At 37.4% G+C, this 13,989-nt stretch overlaps 1 long non-coding RNA gene across 1 annotated transcript in view; it reads right to left on the bottom strand.

Annotated features, from left to right (window-relative positions):
- Positions 1–6,124: 6,124 nt before the first annotated feature.
- Positions 6,125–13,989, bottom strand: part of LOC136302130 (uncharacterized) — a 71,387-nt gene continuing 63,522 nt past the window's right edge. Inside the window, exon 3 of the long non-coding RNA XR_010724005.1 lies at positions 6,125–6,469. This is a non-coding gene — a long non-coding RNA (uncharacterized lncRNA). The remainder of the gene's footprint in view (positions 6,470–13,989) is intronic.

The raw sequence follows: 13,989 nt of genomic DNA, 5'->3' as shown, positions 1-13,989 counted from the left end.
CTTAAACATATTTTATGGTATAACTTTAATTTTAAAAAACCTGAAAGCAGCACAATGTCTCCATCAGCAAGGCTAATTATGTGCTTGTGCCTCTGAGTAGAAATATTAGAACGGGATCTGTATATATTACAGAAGAAAAGTGTTATTTAACATGAAGTCATTATTTAATGATAGATAACAATAGGTACTATCATAGTCTTGCATTTAAAGAAGAATTCAAAACCATAAATCTAGTCCTGTGAATTTTAAATGTTTATAGAAAATGTCAAGGTAGTTATGAGAAATCTATAACTTTGGAGTTTTTGAGATAATTACCTAATTTTATTATGTTTCTTTTTATTTCTTGCACATAGCAAGCTTAATTCTGGGTGGGGTCATAAAGTGCATAGAGAGAAAGACTTACAGTAAAGCAGATGCAATTCAAAATTTAAATTATTCATGAATTCAGACTTCCAATGAGTTTACAGTCAAAAGAGCATACAAAAAACTTGATTTCTTCTGCAAACAGAAAGAACAAAACTCACACTCTCCTAGATGAACACCCAAGTTCTTATTAAAAAAAAAAAAATCGAAAAGCCCTCCCAACCTCAAAATACCCAAGTTAGCTGCTTAAGTGTGATCCTTACCATTCAACAGCGGCTGTAGTCAACAGTGAGGTATTTGTGTCTGTAGCTGAACCTCTCAGATAATGGTCAGATGTGAATTGGATGGAAAGGCAGTTTTCTATCATGCCATGGCAATCTTATAGGCAGAACAGGTAACCACATCTTTAGACTCTTTTTTACCTCCTGGGCAATGAATCACTGTGACTCCTGGAACTCGTGTTTCTGGAGACACTTTTCAGACTTTGAGCGGTCAGTCACAACCTTGTCCATCCATTAATCACTGCAGATTATTTTTAGCTGCAGCCATTCTGCTTTGCAAGTCTAGTTTCACATGCCACTTCCCACAAACTATAAGCATGGGTTGCAGCAATGCCATAACCAAATAGGCTTAAAAATTTCTCAGATACACCCTTGCCTTTCCAAACTATTAAGTCATGACTTAGACTAGCATCAATAAAGAAGACACCATAGCTGTTTTCTTTTTGTTGTTAAGGTGAAGTAGACAAATATCCCAGTCACACATGCTCAGAAGACACCATGTTGGAAATACCTCTATTTGCAAATGAGTGGCTAATAGAAATTTTTATGTGGCATGACAAGTGAATTATTGTCTCTGTGTAAGATAGCTCAGCATAAGAAAACAGAGACATACCTTATTTTAGATTTGACTCTGCCCTTCTCTTTTGCCAACCTCCTGAAGCTGCGGCTCCTCTGTAGGAAAGAGGAGGGAGGAAGAAAGAAACAGGCAACAAGATCAGAACAAAAAAGGAGATATTTCCTTAGGGAGAAGCAAGGCACTGAAACAGAGTGCTGAAAGAAGTTTTGGATGCCCCATCCATAGAAGTTGAACACCAGGTTGGATGGGGCCCTGAGCAACCTGATCTAGTAGCATCCCTGTCTATGGCAGGAGGGGTTAGAACTAGATGATCTTTGAGATCCCTTCCAATCCAAATCATTCTATGGTTCTGTGGATCTGTGATATTTATTCACTCACTGGGCAGTGAAACCGTGAAACTCATTGTTACAAGGATGTTGCACAGGCACTCTGAAAGTAGTTAGTTAAATTAATGGAGAAAAAATGCATCAGTGGCAAAATGCCCAGGTCTGAACCCTTGTTCACTAAAACACAGATTGATGGAAATTTAAATGATTCCTTGGGGGCCATGTCAGCGTGCACTTGCCTTGGTCATATATTCTTCATACGGCACATGCTGCAGGTGATGGGGAGAGGATAAAGGCTGGAAGGAGCTCCGACCCCACGTGCTTGCTCTCATATTCTTATAATGTGTAGGGTCTGTCGCAAAGATCATGAAGGAGATGTAGGCTTTGGGGGTACCTAAAAGAGGGACAGAACAAGAAGAAATCAGTTCTCTTTGCTCTTACTCTGAGTAATTCATCCATTTCAGATGTCTCATATCTCAAAACCTGCCTGTACAAAAGCTCAGTTTGTGTTGCTGAATCCATCCTCTCATGCTGTTTCTGGTTGTCTGTTTCAACCATGAAGTGAGTTGCAGACTAGAAACACCTTTTTATCTGTTAAGGAGGTGAAACATTGAAACAAGCTCCCTGCAGAAGATGCTAAACCTCCCGCCCTGAGAATTTTTAAACCAGGTCAGAAAAATTTCTTCCAGGGAGGAACAGAGCACATTTTGTCCTGGAACAGAGCGACTGAGTAGCCTCCTACATTTCATTGTACTTGCTTTGCCCCAGAGCCCCTGTTTCTTTTTAAGTCCTCAATTTTTAAGGAGAATGCTGCCTCCTCTCTTTTTTTCAACTCAGCCTTTACTTGCTAAGGCTGGCAGATGATGAAGAAACAGGTGTAATCCGTAGTTTATGCACTGCCCCATTTTATGCATGGTTTAAATGGGCTGCAGTTCACTGTAAGTTATTCTTAGATTTCACACATTATTGTACCTTTATTTTATGAACAAGTACATAAAAGAAAGACAATTATACAGTTAATTTAGCTAGATCTGATTATAACTCCTTGGAGTTTCAGAGATGGATTTTGTTAAGGATAAGTAAAGATGCATCACATCATGCTCTGATGCATTCAGAGTGCAGCACTCTGAGTGCTACCTGCTGTGTGAGGTCCCTCACTTCATAGGAACCCCATTAGAAGACAGAGTGCTGCTCCCCTCAGCACTCACACAAACAAGCACTTGGTGCTTTCTCCTCCTGCTGTCTGCCAGGAAGGGTTTGCTATTCTTAAAGAACAGCTGTAATAGCCAAGGCACTTTGTTACCAAAGAGAAGTCTTTGCTGGAGTTTATAGCTGAAGTCTGAAGGCAAACAGGTGTTTTGTGTCTGTGATTTGGGGTCTCTGCAAAGTTCTGCAAATAAGGGATCACGCTTTCTCTTACACAACTAAGAGCAAGTAGGTAAATAAATGTAGCTCTATCACCTAACAGCCCCCATAAAGGTCAAGCTGTTCTTGGCTGTTCTGTCTTACTCTGTGAGGGGAGTCTATTGCTATTTCAAGGTGTGATGATATTCTTCTTGGAAAACGTCCTGTCTCCCTGGGAAACAAGTTCAGATGTAGTCCTTGGCATTGCTGATGCAAATACCTCACTGCTATCAAAGTTACTCTCTCAAAATACATTTTTGCCTGTGTACAAAGTCTTTTCCTCCCATTAGGTCCTTAAGGAAGAGAAGCCCATGTAAGTATGTATCTCACTGCCCAAAATTCATCCACAATATATATATATCTCTGACATTTTTTCCTACAAACAAGCTCAGACTTTTGTTCTGAATGCTTATCAATGGATATGTCTCCATCATTTCTTCTCGTTCCTGATATGGACAACACTTTGTGTATTTCATTAATCTTGCTAGCATTTTGTTGAAAATAAGTGTCATAAAACTGCTATGTGATTTATGCTATTGGTGCAAGCAGTTCTTGCCTATCTCTTGTGTTCATAATCCTAATACATTGTGGTATGCAGTCATATTCTTTGAAAAAGCCAAGTTTCTGTATTTGAAGGAAGATTCTCTTCCCTATGTCCATTTTTGTAGCCATTTCTGCACATTTTCTAGTTAGGATTCACCTTTTTTTTTTTTAACAGAATGCTTGCTTTTTTTTTCTGGAAAATCAAATAGTGGACACATCAGAGCTGGAATATTTACTTGAAGGAAAACCTATTACTCCCATGGTGAATATTTTGATTTTCTGTGTCACTTGATACCTAGTGATTCAAAAAGAGTCTCATTATTAGTTATAGAACATCAAGCAAAATTAAAGAGGATAGTGTTCTCTTAATCATCCAGGAAAACTGTCAGGAAAACAGTTGATCTTGTATCCTCAGATTAAAAGAGACTGGCTTTTCATAACTTTAAAAAATAAACAAGTACTGTTATAATTATGTAGATGGTGGCCAAATACAGAGCAGACCATGGCTTTCCCTTCTACTGCCTATGTAGAAATTACTAGTCTGCCTTCCTCAGATAAGATCTAATCCTGATTTACAGACTGAGTGTGCCAGCTAACTTATTGTCCTCACTGGAATACTCCTGGCTCAAATTTACGTGGAAGACCCTGTTGAAAACCTGGGGATCCAGACTGGGTGTATATGCAGTTGTTCTGGGTTTACCAAGACCAATCTCTGGCACAAGCTGTTTCTCACTAGCAATTGCACAAACTCCCAATGGTACTTGCAAGAAGTAGAGCAGAAAAGCTCTGAGGGGAAAAAAAAATTATTTTCTTTCTCTCATAGTTGCAGAAATTCTCATAGAAGGGAGAAATACAAATTACTCTCCTGCAACTAGGTGTTGTGAAGCTTACCTACTTTTCTCATGTTTAATCTTTTCCTGCACCTAAAGTTTTCAGCGTTTTTACCGTTTCTATAACCTTTCCATGTACTGTTCTTGATGGTTACGTACATTCTGTTTTGAGGATAAACAGAGGGAAGTATGGCTCTAACCTGGCACTCAGCCAGAAAAAAAAGGAAAGCTCACCGACAAAACTATTTCTTTACTTTACCTGCTGATTATTTAATAGAAAATATGTCACTGGAGTGATCACATACTGAATTTTGCCTGGATGAGGATTTCATCTGCATATTACAGATACGAGGTCCAAGGAAAAGATGGCTGGTAAATATAGTAGATGAATTTTTTGCTTGAACTACACTAGGCAATATTTACCATGAAAAAATTAGATTTGGATAACAACAAAACACCTTTACTTCTATTTGGAAATCTTGCTAAGATCCATATTGACAAAAAACCAAAGGATGCCTGGTTTTGCCAGATATTTCTTCCTTAACACTACCATGAATTAGTAAATATTCCCAATGTTTCAAAGATTCCACGTGAACCCTTACAGAACAAAATTGGTTATATATCACTTTTATGGTATGATTCATGAAGATTTTAGAAGTAAACTGAAAGAAAGCTTGTACAAGTCAATTATTTTGATTGTGGTTAAACATCATCAGTATAGTTGAAATAGACGTGCAAACCCCTAAAACATTATTAGTAGTAACAATTTTAATTTTAGAAGTTATACAACTGGGTCAAAAAAATGATAAGAGAATCGATACAAGAAAACTTTATTTCATTAGCTTTTTTAATGTTTGGATTGCTGATATGTGCATAGCATCCTGTCTTTGACAGATTGTTTTTTAAGATACCAATAAAGCCAACTTGTACTTACCATAAAACCTCACACCCCACGAAGAGCAATAAGCAAGTCCCCAAATGGTAATAACCTCCTAGCAGATACCTGAATGTAAATAGCATAGAATTAGCGCCAACAGGCTCTCATTTAGAGGCAACATTTGTATGTTTGGTCCATATGCAGCCAGTTATTGAGAGAAATGGTGTAAAACAGATGTAGAGCATTGTCCAGGACACAGGAGGCTGCTGTGAAAACTGAGAAAAAACATTCTAAGACATTCTAGGAAACCAATAGCTGTCCAAAAACTTAAGGTCTGTTACCCATTTTGAAGAATGACAGGTTCTGAGTATTAAGGCCAAAGGGTTACGGTCACAGTAATGAAATGGCTAAACTGAGAGAAATGTTTCACATTGTGTTCCAAAAAAAATAATTAGAATCTCTTGATGGAAGCCATATTCAACAGCATAATGTGGGACTTTGTGCATGGATTGTGGCACCAATAGAGGGAAATAATGACAGCACTGTGATGTGGTGGCCGAGATCAGCTCAGAAGGGACAGCAGCCATGGAGTGAGGACATGGTGGCTGCAAGGGAAAGAGGCTGGTGAGAGGAAGAAAGAAGTCATGAGTTTGCTGGGAATGCAAAGACTGGCCACAAAGTCAGGGCAGAGAAAGTACCACTGAGGCTTGGCTTCTGGCTTCGCAAGATTCAGCATCCCTGGATGATGAGAGTCAGTGGGTCATGGGTGACAATATGCCACACCAGTGACAGGATCCCTCGGTCATCAGTGCATGGGCCCAGCAGGGACATTTTGGTCCCCCTGGTGTGCTTGGGAAAACGAGGCCCAGACCATTTTTTTAAGGTAGGTTTATTAAAGAAATGAGTCAGAGCTAAGTGCCATTGTGCCACATGATTTGTCTTCTTGTCTTTTTTAGAAAAAAACATGTTTTCTTGTAGTCATTTTGTTAATTAAGCTTTAGCAGTTTGAATTTTTCTCTGCATTTTAGTCTGATGGGATTTCATATCACTGTTTGCTGCAAGGCCTGGTTGTTTAGTGAGTTTTGGGGGAGAAATGGAGCTGAAGATGACTGATATTTTTATCAGGAATGGAATATTGCTTAGCTTAATTTTTAATGTACTGATTGCTGTTCAGTGGGGAGCAGCTGCTGGTTTTCTTCTTATTTGATTGCATTTTTAAGTTCAGGAAAGGTACTTGAAGTCAGATTGATCTTCATTGGGCTATAAATCTGAAAAAAATCACAGGACAGAACAAAATAGTAATCACAATGACTATTTCATTAATCATTCACAATTAATTAATCTAGTGTCAGCTCTTCCATGTGGGCCTTAAACCAAATAATGTAAACAAGAGATATGGTCTATGTCTATTAATTACCTGTGGTGAAAAAGGATGGGACACAAGGATGGATGCCCTCTTCTTGGCTCATGCTAGCATGCAACTCCACCTCATAAAAAATAGCTGAAAAATGTTCCTAGGAGTGGTCATATGAAATCATATTTACGTACTTATTTCTGTATCTGTGAGCATAGCAGAAATAGCAATAATGCTTTCAAAAAATTCCTACCATAAACTATCAAGATATTTTTGTTGTTGTATTTAATTTTTAAAGTTTGATCAGTACTTTTAATGTCCATATGGATGTGAATTTAGTTCATGAAGGTTTTGTAAAAGCAAAATCTTAATCATCTAAACTGTGCCCCTTTCACCTAATGCACACATCACTTACACAACAGTAGACTTACTGAATTCAGCAGACTGCTATGAAATTATAATATTCATAGAAAACAAATTATAACAAATATAACATAGAAAACAAAGTATAATTATAACAAATTATATAATTATAATTATATAATTATATATTATTTGATTATAAACAAATCCCAATGCTGGGACCTAATTCCCAGCATTTTCCTCCACCCCCAAGCCCCCTTTTATCATCATTTATTAATATTTCAGATTCCCTTGGCAGAATTTGGATTTCACTGATAAATTAAGTTTGCTCATCTGGATTATTATATATTGACTGTATATCTTGGGCACGGATATTTGCATTTACTGACCCAAACTCTGTCACCCTTCAAGGCATTTCTATTTTTCAGCTGATACACAGATGAATATAGTTATATGTATATATGTATAGATCTCCGCGCATGTGTATGTGAATACTGATATTTGAAGCATAAAGGAAAAACCTTGTATTTAATGCAGGTAAAAAAGAGTAAAAAGACACAGTCAGAATGAGTGCTTGATGAGAAGAAAACTTCTGAATGGTTGCAGTAATCATTAAGAAAATGCTGGAAATGTGCTGTTTCAAACACTCAAGATGGGGGCTGTGGTGGCTGGAAGTTTACACGTCAGGTGGGTTGTGACACAGAACTCTGCAGCGTCAAAGGAGGGGAAGGCATGAGCAAAATCCTTTCACTCCAATAACTATTCCCATCTGCCTTTCTAAAGTCACAGTCAGAAATACTTTTTAAAGCCTGGCTCATATTTTTAGCATTTCTATAGATGAGATGCCTGATAATAAATTCTGATTTATAAGACAATAACTGAGGAGAAAATTAAGTCAGGTAAAATAGGCTTAAAAGATTTTGTTTTCTGGCAACATAATCTGGCAATACAGAAAGATGTTCCCAGCAGGCACTAGCAGATGAAGATAAGTTTATGAAGCAACATACTTTTTCTTTTCTCCTTAGTGTGTTTAAATACTTTGAATTAGGCAGATGAGATCTTCCAGGTAATAATGACAGAGCTAAAATTGGGAGTTAAGTGCATTCTTTCAGTTTACCTCATTTTTGTGCAGAGTGATGCTCTCTATGACTTCACATTCTGGCTGCTTCTTGGTCATATGCAAATATTCTGAAGGGCTTTGGGACAGAAAGCTGCTGTCTTCTATTCCCTGCATCCCTCACATACCTAATTGCATTTCCCTAAATATGAAACAGTGTTAATGGAAGCATGTTGACCTTAATTTGTGTTTATGTGTTTCATTCTCATTGTTACAGAGATCATTTTATTCACAGTGATCAAGGGTAGATTTAATTTTTTTTCACAGTGGCTAGTAAAGGGATTTATAATACAGAGATATTTTTGCTTTGTTTGCTTTTGTTTGTAGCTGAGCAGGGCTTATAAAGAGCCAAGGTCTTTTCTGCTTTTCATACTGCCATGCTGGCAAGGAAGTTGGGGGTGTCTGGAACACTGTGAGGGGACATAGCTGGGACAGGAGACCCAAATTGACTGAAGGAATATTCCAGAGCATATGACACCATGCTCCGCATATAAAATGGAGGCAAGAAGGAGAAAGGGTTTCTTTTGAGTGATGCCTTTTGTCTTCCCAAGTCACTGTTATGCATGGTGGGGCCCTGCTCTCCTGGAGATGGCTGAACACCTGCCTGCCTGTGGGAAGCAGTGAATTCATTACTTGTTTTGCTTTTTTGCCTGTGTGGCTTTTGCTTATCCTATGAAGCCATCTATATCTCAAACCATGAATTTTCCAGCTTTTACCCTTCCAGTTCTCTCCACAGTCCTACTGGTTGGGGAGTGAGTGATCAGCTGCATGGGGCATGGTTGACGGCTGGGATTAAAACATGACACCCTTTCTGAACCATCACATCCAGTTGTTCCTGCTTCCCAGGATGCTGTCTTTGGACAGCTTTTTTCAAACATTGAAAATGTATTCATCTTCATCTGGAAATAATAATAGTAATAAATGCATCATTATCGTGATGATCATCAGTATTTTACAACAGTAATTGCAAAATATTCCAAGTGATTGGCTTAAAAAAAGCTATCAAATTTATAAAGTGAAATCATCCATAAGGCACCATCCATCATAGAGGCAACATCCTCTGAGATCTTTTGTTCCACTGTTTTGTTGAGGCTTGGCTCCTGACTCTCAACTCCTTTACTGAAAAAAAACAAGTCGTTGATAGACACCCTTGGCAGAAGTTTGTTTTTCCAAAAAACAGCCTCTATACTTAAAAAGGCCATTCAGAAATAGTGGAATTCACAAACCAACTGTTCTTGATGAACAGAAAGAATCAATAACATTTCCAGAATTATTTCTGTAATTTTTAGATTTGATTTAATGTTCATATTTTTAGTTAAAAATGATAATATCTTAATCTGACAGAGAAAACAATAACTTATTTCCATATCTTCAACTTCCTATTTTTTTTATTGGATTACAAAGAGAGTGACTGTATTGGTGAAAAGGGATAAACTGACTGTTGAACCTGTTGACCTAGGCTGACTATGAAGCAAAAAGAAATCTTAACCATTTACAGGATAAATTTTCCCTTCTAAACAGAGCAAGAACTCACTGTTTGTCTCCTAAGGAAGACGTTGGAAGCCAGCTGAATTATGAATTGCCTGCTCAAGTATTACTTCAAGGAGTTAGTTCAATTTCATGTTTCAGAAGACCTACCGAAGACTTTATTTCATTTTTATTTATTAGCATGTTAGTGTCACAGTTTAGTTTAATGACATAAATTATATTAATTAATTGCTTCCCCAGAAAAAATTCACAAAGGCGATTAGCAAGATTATGAAGCATTGAACTTTTCCCACACCAAAGCACAGTAAATGTCACTTCCAAATTCCTCAATGCCTATTCATCAATTTAACTTATTATTTTCTAACTTTTCCTAACCCATGAAAAATTGAAATTTTTTTTACCTTTCATGCTTTTTAATGTTACAGCAGAGAATGATCTTTTAAACTTGACGAGATCACCCTTCATATACAATATTTTTTTCTAAATAAAAGTGAAGACTGAAGCAATTCTAATTGCTATTGTAATATTCAGCCCAATAGAATAATTTATCTTACCTTTGTTCACTATAATTCAACATTTAAAACTGCAGTAGTTTCTCTTTTTATGCCATTAACTCTTTAAGACTCCTAGTGTCACTGCTTTGTGCCCCTGTGTTTGGTTCTTTTTTGGGGGAGAGGCGTGTGTGTACAGATCAGTCCTGCAAGATGAAAAGCATCTCTGTTATAACACCTTCCTCTTCAAAAATTTTAATGTGATCCCCCTCAAGCTGTCTTGGGCAATGCAGAACAGTGGAAGGCTTTGGTGAGTGAGAGTGAGTGCAAAAAAGCACAAAAGTCTCCAAAACGTAATTTCCAGCAGGTGCTGATGGAGGTCTTATTACCAGTCCTGTGCAGGTTTACTTTTGAGACAGCCACAAAACAGTTTCTCTCGAAGAACTTTTCAGTAGAGGGAGTTCCAAAATCTAATAGTACCAAAAGCCAGATGATGTTGTGCATTGAAAGACACAGACCACAAATAGACACCAATAATTAAAGTTTGTAAATAAAGGCCAGAGAGGGATTGACTGCAGTTCGGTTACATGACTGGCAGGGCATTTATTGACAGGTTCAGCTATGTATGAAAGTCATTTTAAATGTTTTAAATGCATCTACCCTAAAAACATCAGTACACAGGAGAACTCTTTTCACTTCAGCAATGGATACAACAGAGTGGGAGGAATGATGCTGTGAGGAGAACAGCTCTGTCCATAACTTCCAGTGGAGTGTATTCCGTATGGAAACAGGAATAAAAAATATGGGGGGGGGGGGGGGGGGGATAGGACATGCTTTGCGTTTCAGTGTTGAAATGTAATACGGTTTCGGAAAACTGCCACAGCTATGGGGAGATGCCTGCTATCTGTACATATACAAAGAGGACAGAGAGGAAAAGCCAGGAGACATTTTATAGGGGATTCATGGCATGTTGAGCTGGGACCAGGTTTCCGGGACCCATAAAGCAAAATACATTAAAAGCGAACAGTCAAAAAGACTCCACTGCACAAGTAATATATATTATGCATGTTTATACATAGAGTTCTTCCTTATCTACTGGGACAAATTTAGGACCGTGTTTAGTTCCTAAAATGTACCACAGATGTTGTAAGTGCAGATCTTAACACGGACTTAAGTGCAATACCGTATTCTGCTTTTAAATGAGCTACCAGGTATTTCAAATGCTAAATGCTACCCTTGGAAAAAACACTTCCTTACTGTGGTGTTCAGGAAGGGTTAAATTACCTTACCACTGGATCACCCTAAAAGTCAGATTGCTGTTTAGATCTTGCATTTGTGTTTTTGCTTTATTGATTATTCACATACTTGCCACTAGAGCTTGCTACGAGGCAATCAGATAGGCTTTTAATATATTCATTTCAAATCACTGAGCAATGTAGATATCAAATTTCCAACCCTTCACCTTTTCATCTTCAAATTAAAAGAAGGATTTAAATGTGTAAGGAAGGTAAATTTCAAAGTGGCCATCAGATAATTACATAGGGTTGTTGTTAGGTGTTTCTCAGTATTTGCTTTGAGAATCCTATTAGTCTGGACTTACAAGACAAGCTGAGAGAGACTTAGACCCAAGCATATTCTATCATATTATGTCGCTCCGTTAAAATCCAATTATTTAATGGAATAAGGCATTTTTAGCTGGGCTTTAATTTTAAAAGAGCAGGGAAAAAGTTTCAACAATGTCAAAATAAATTTGACTATTTTGAGGAAAGTTTTTCCGGTTTGGCTTGCTAAAACAGTTTTCATTTTAAAATTCTGGTTGGGTTGTTTTTTTTTTTTTGTAACAAGTTAACATTTTTAAGTTGAATAGTAAAATAAAATTGTTCCAATTACTAGAAAAACATATCTTTTTCTGCCCAACACTCCTAGACTTTTTTTTTTCAGTTGTAAATTTAAAAAGTTCCGTTTCCTTTCCATCTGGAACTAGGCTGTATTTCAAAATCTATAAATTATTGGCAAACTGAAGTACTCTATCATTCACACCACTCTTTCTGTGATAAAATTTGTTAAGCCATTAAATAAGAGTGGGCAAAAAATAAGATTATTTTCTCATAAAAACCGAAGATCTGCGTTCCAAATCTCAACACAATGTCATCTTGAAGTTACACGCGACTTCAGTTTGGAAGAAAAAACTTTGGTGAAATCCAGGATAGGAAGAGATGATTGTAACAGTCTCCTTCTATTTTTGGGAACTCTATTTTCCATTGATATGTTCACTCCTGTTTTAAGTGGTCAAAACTATAGATCATTGAGTCAGGTGGTTATTTCAGGTCCTGATACAGCTTAATGACAGAAGTCAATGGTTTTTTCTCACTCTCCTCTCCTGCAGAAGTGAAAGCACAACCCAGCACACTCCCATTTGAGCAGCATTTGAAGAAATCTTATGTGCAAAGAGAAAGATAAAATGGAAGCTTGTTCCAAATGAGAACACAGTAGAACTTCATTTTGGCTCCTGTTTTGAAGACAGCAGCATGACAAGGTGAACAAAATTGAAAGATATAAAAATGACAGTGGAATAAGAAGATATTTTTTCTTTGTTGAGTGAAACTTCCAATTGCTGCCCTGTTGGAAAACCTGACCTAACCAAAATCAGGGGACAATAAAGTTGCTCAAGATCCCTACAGAAAGGAGGACCCTGTCCAGGGAGGTAGGTGGAGGACTTAGAACAGGGGTCTGCTTTCTTCTGCTTTTTCTCACGTGTGCTTCCCAGCCTTCCCTGCACTATTCAATTCATGCACACAGACTTAATGTTTACTTTAATTATTACTAACAATGCAGGGAGACTAACAAACTCATGGTTCGTTTGCTGGTGCTTTTGTGGTCCTTTGCAGCCACCATGAGCTTCCATAGTGCTTGAAGCAGGGATCATGGCAGCAGGGCCTTCCCCAAGATTTACAGAATCGCATTGCCCTTCATTGCATGTTCCTTAAAGAGTACTTCCATGCCCTGCTGTCCTCATGAGCTTTTTTTCAGTCTTAATATTTTCTACATGTCTCCTTACCACTGAAAAACTCCATCAAAAGAAATTAAATACTTTTTTATCCTCAGATTCCACTAGACCTGGAATGATGTTCTTTTCAAATAAGATCTTCTATTCTGACAAAACTACCTGTTTTGTTCTTTTAATACTGTTAGTTCTATCTTTCTACATGCTTTTTCTACTGCTTCACTCTATTCTCTTGTCAGAGACCTTTATGTGGTATTGACTTCAGGTTCTAGTAGACATGGGGTTTATTTTTCTTCTGATTCTTTGCTGAGAAGATGATGTAAAATAGAGTGGTTAGCCCATACAGTACTCCGTGGAAAACAAGGTTAATTACTCTTCAGTATTTTGGTCATTTTATGAATTTACTTGCAATACTTTACTCCATTATTTCAGGAGCATTATAATTAACCTCACAGAGTGTTAGTTGGAAGGATACATTGTTTCATAGGAACAGGAAGAAAATGTTTACTTCCAAAATCCAGAGTGCTGCTGCCTCTCCTAATGCTAAGTAAGAAAGAATGTTCTTTCTTACTCTGAACATCCCCCTAATGTATGTCTTAAAGCACTCTAAAATCTGTGATCTTAAAGCACTCTAAACTCTGTGACATTACATGCATATATCAGCAATGCAGTAATTGTTTTTTTACAGTCATCAGACCCAAAATGATGCAATGTTACTTTTTTTCCTTTTTTCCTTTTTCAAGCATCTTCCAAATCAGGCACTCTACACGCTATTTGTGATCCAGCAAGGATGTACAGAAAAAGAGACACCAACGAGAGTTGTCAATGAGTGTATTTAGCATTACTTAAAAATAACTGCTTCCTTTGCATGCTCCTGTTTTTATGATTTACAGGCTTATAAAAGGAAATATGACTAGAAAAACATATCACATGGGTGATAGAATCTCTTTCCTGATTCAGGAACTGTAGAA

The sequence above is a fragment of the Chamaea fasciata genome, unplaced genomic scaffold (genome assembly GCF_029207755.1).
Source record: "Chamaea fasciata isolate MVZ Bird 193981 ecotype frontalis unplaced genomic scaffold, bChaFas1.0.hap1 SCAF_1, whole genome shotgun sequence".
In the NCBI taxonomy this organism is placed as follows: Eukaryota; Metazoa; Chordata; class Aves; order Passeriformes; family Sylviidae; genus Chamaea; species Chamaea fasciata.
The sequence above is the reverse complement of the archived record's forward strand: the minus strand, read 5'-3'. Positions and strand labels throughout refer to the sequence as shown.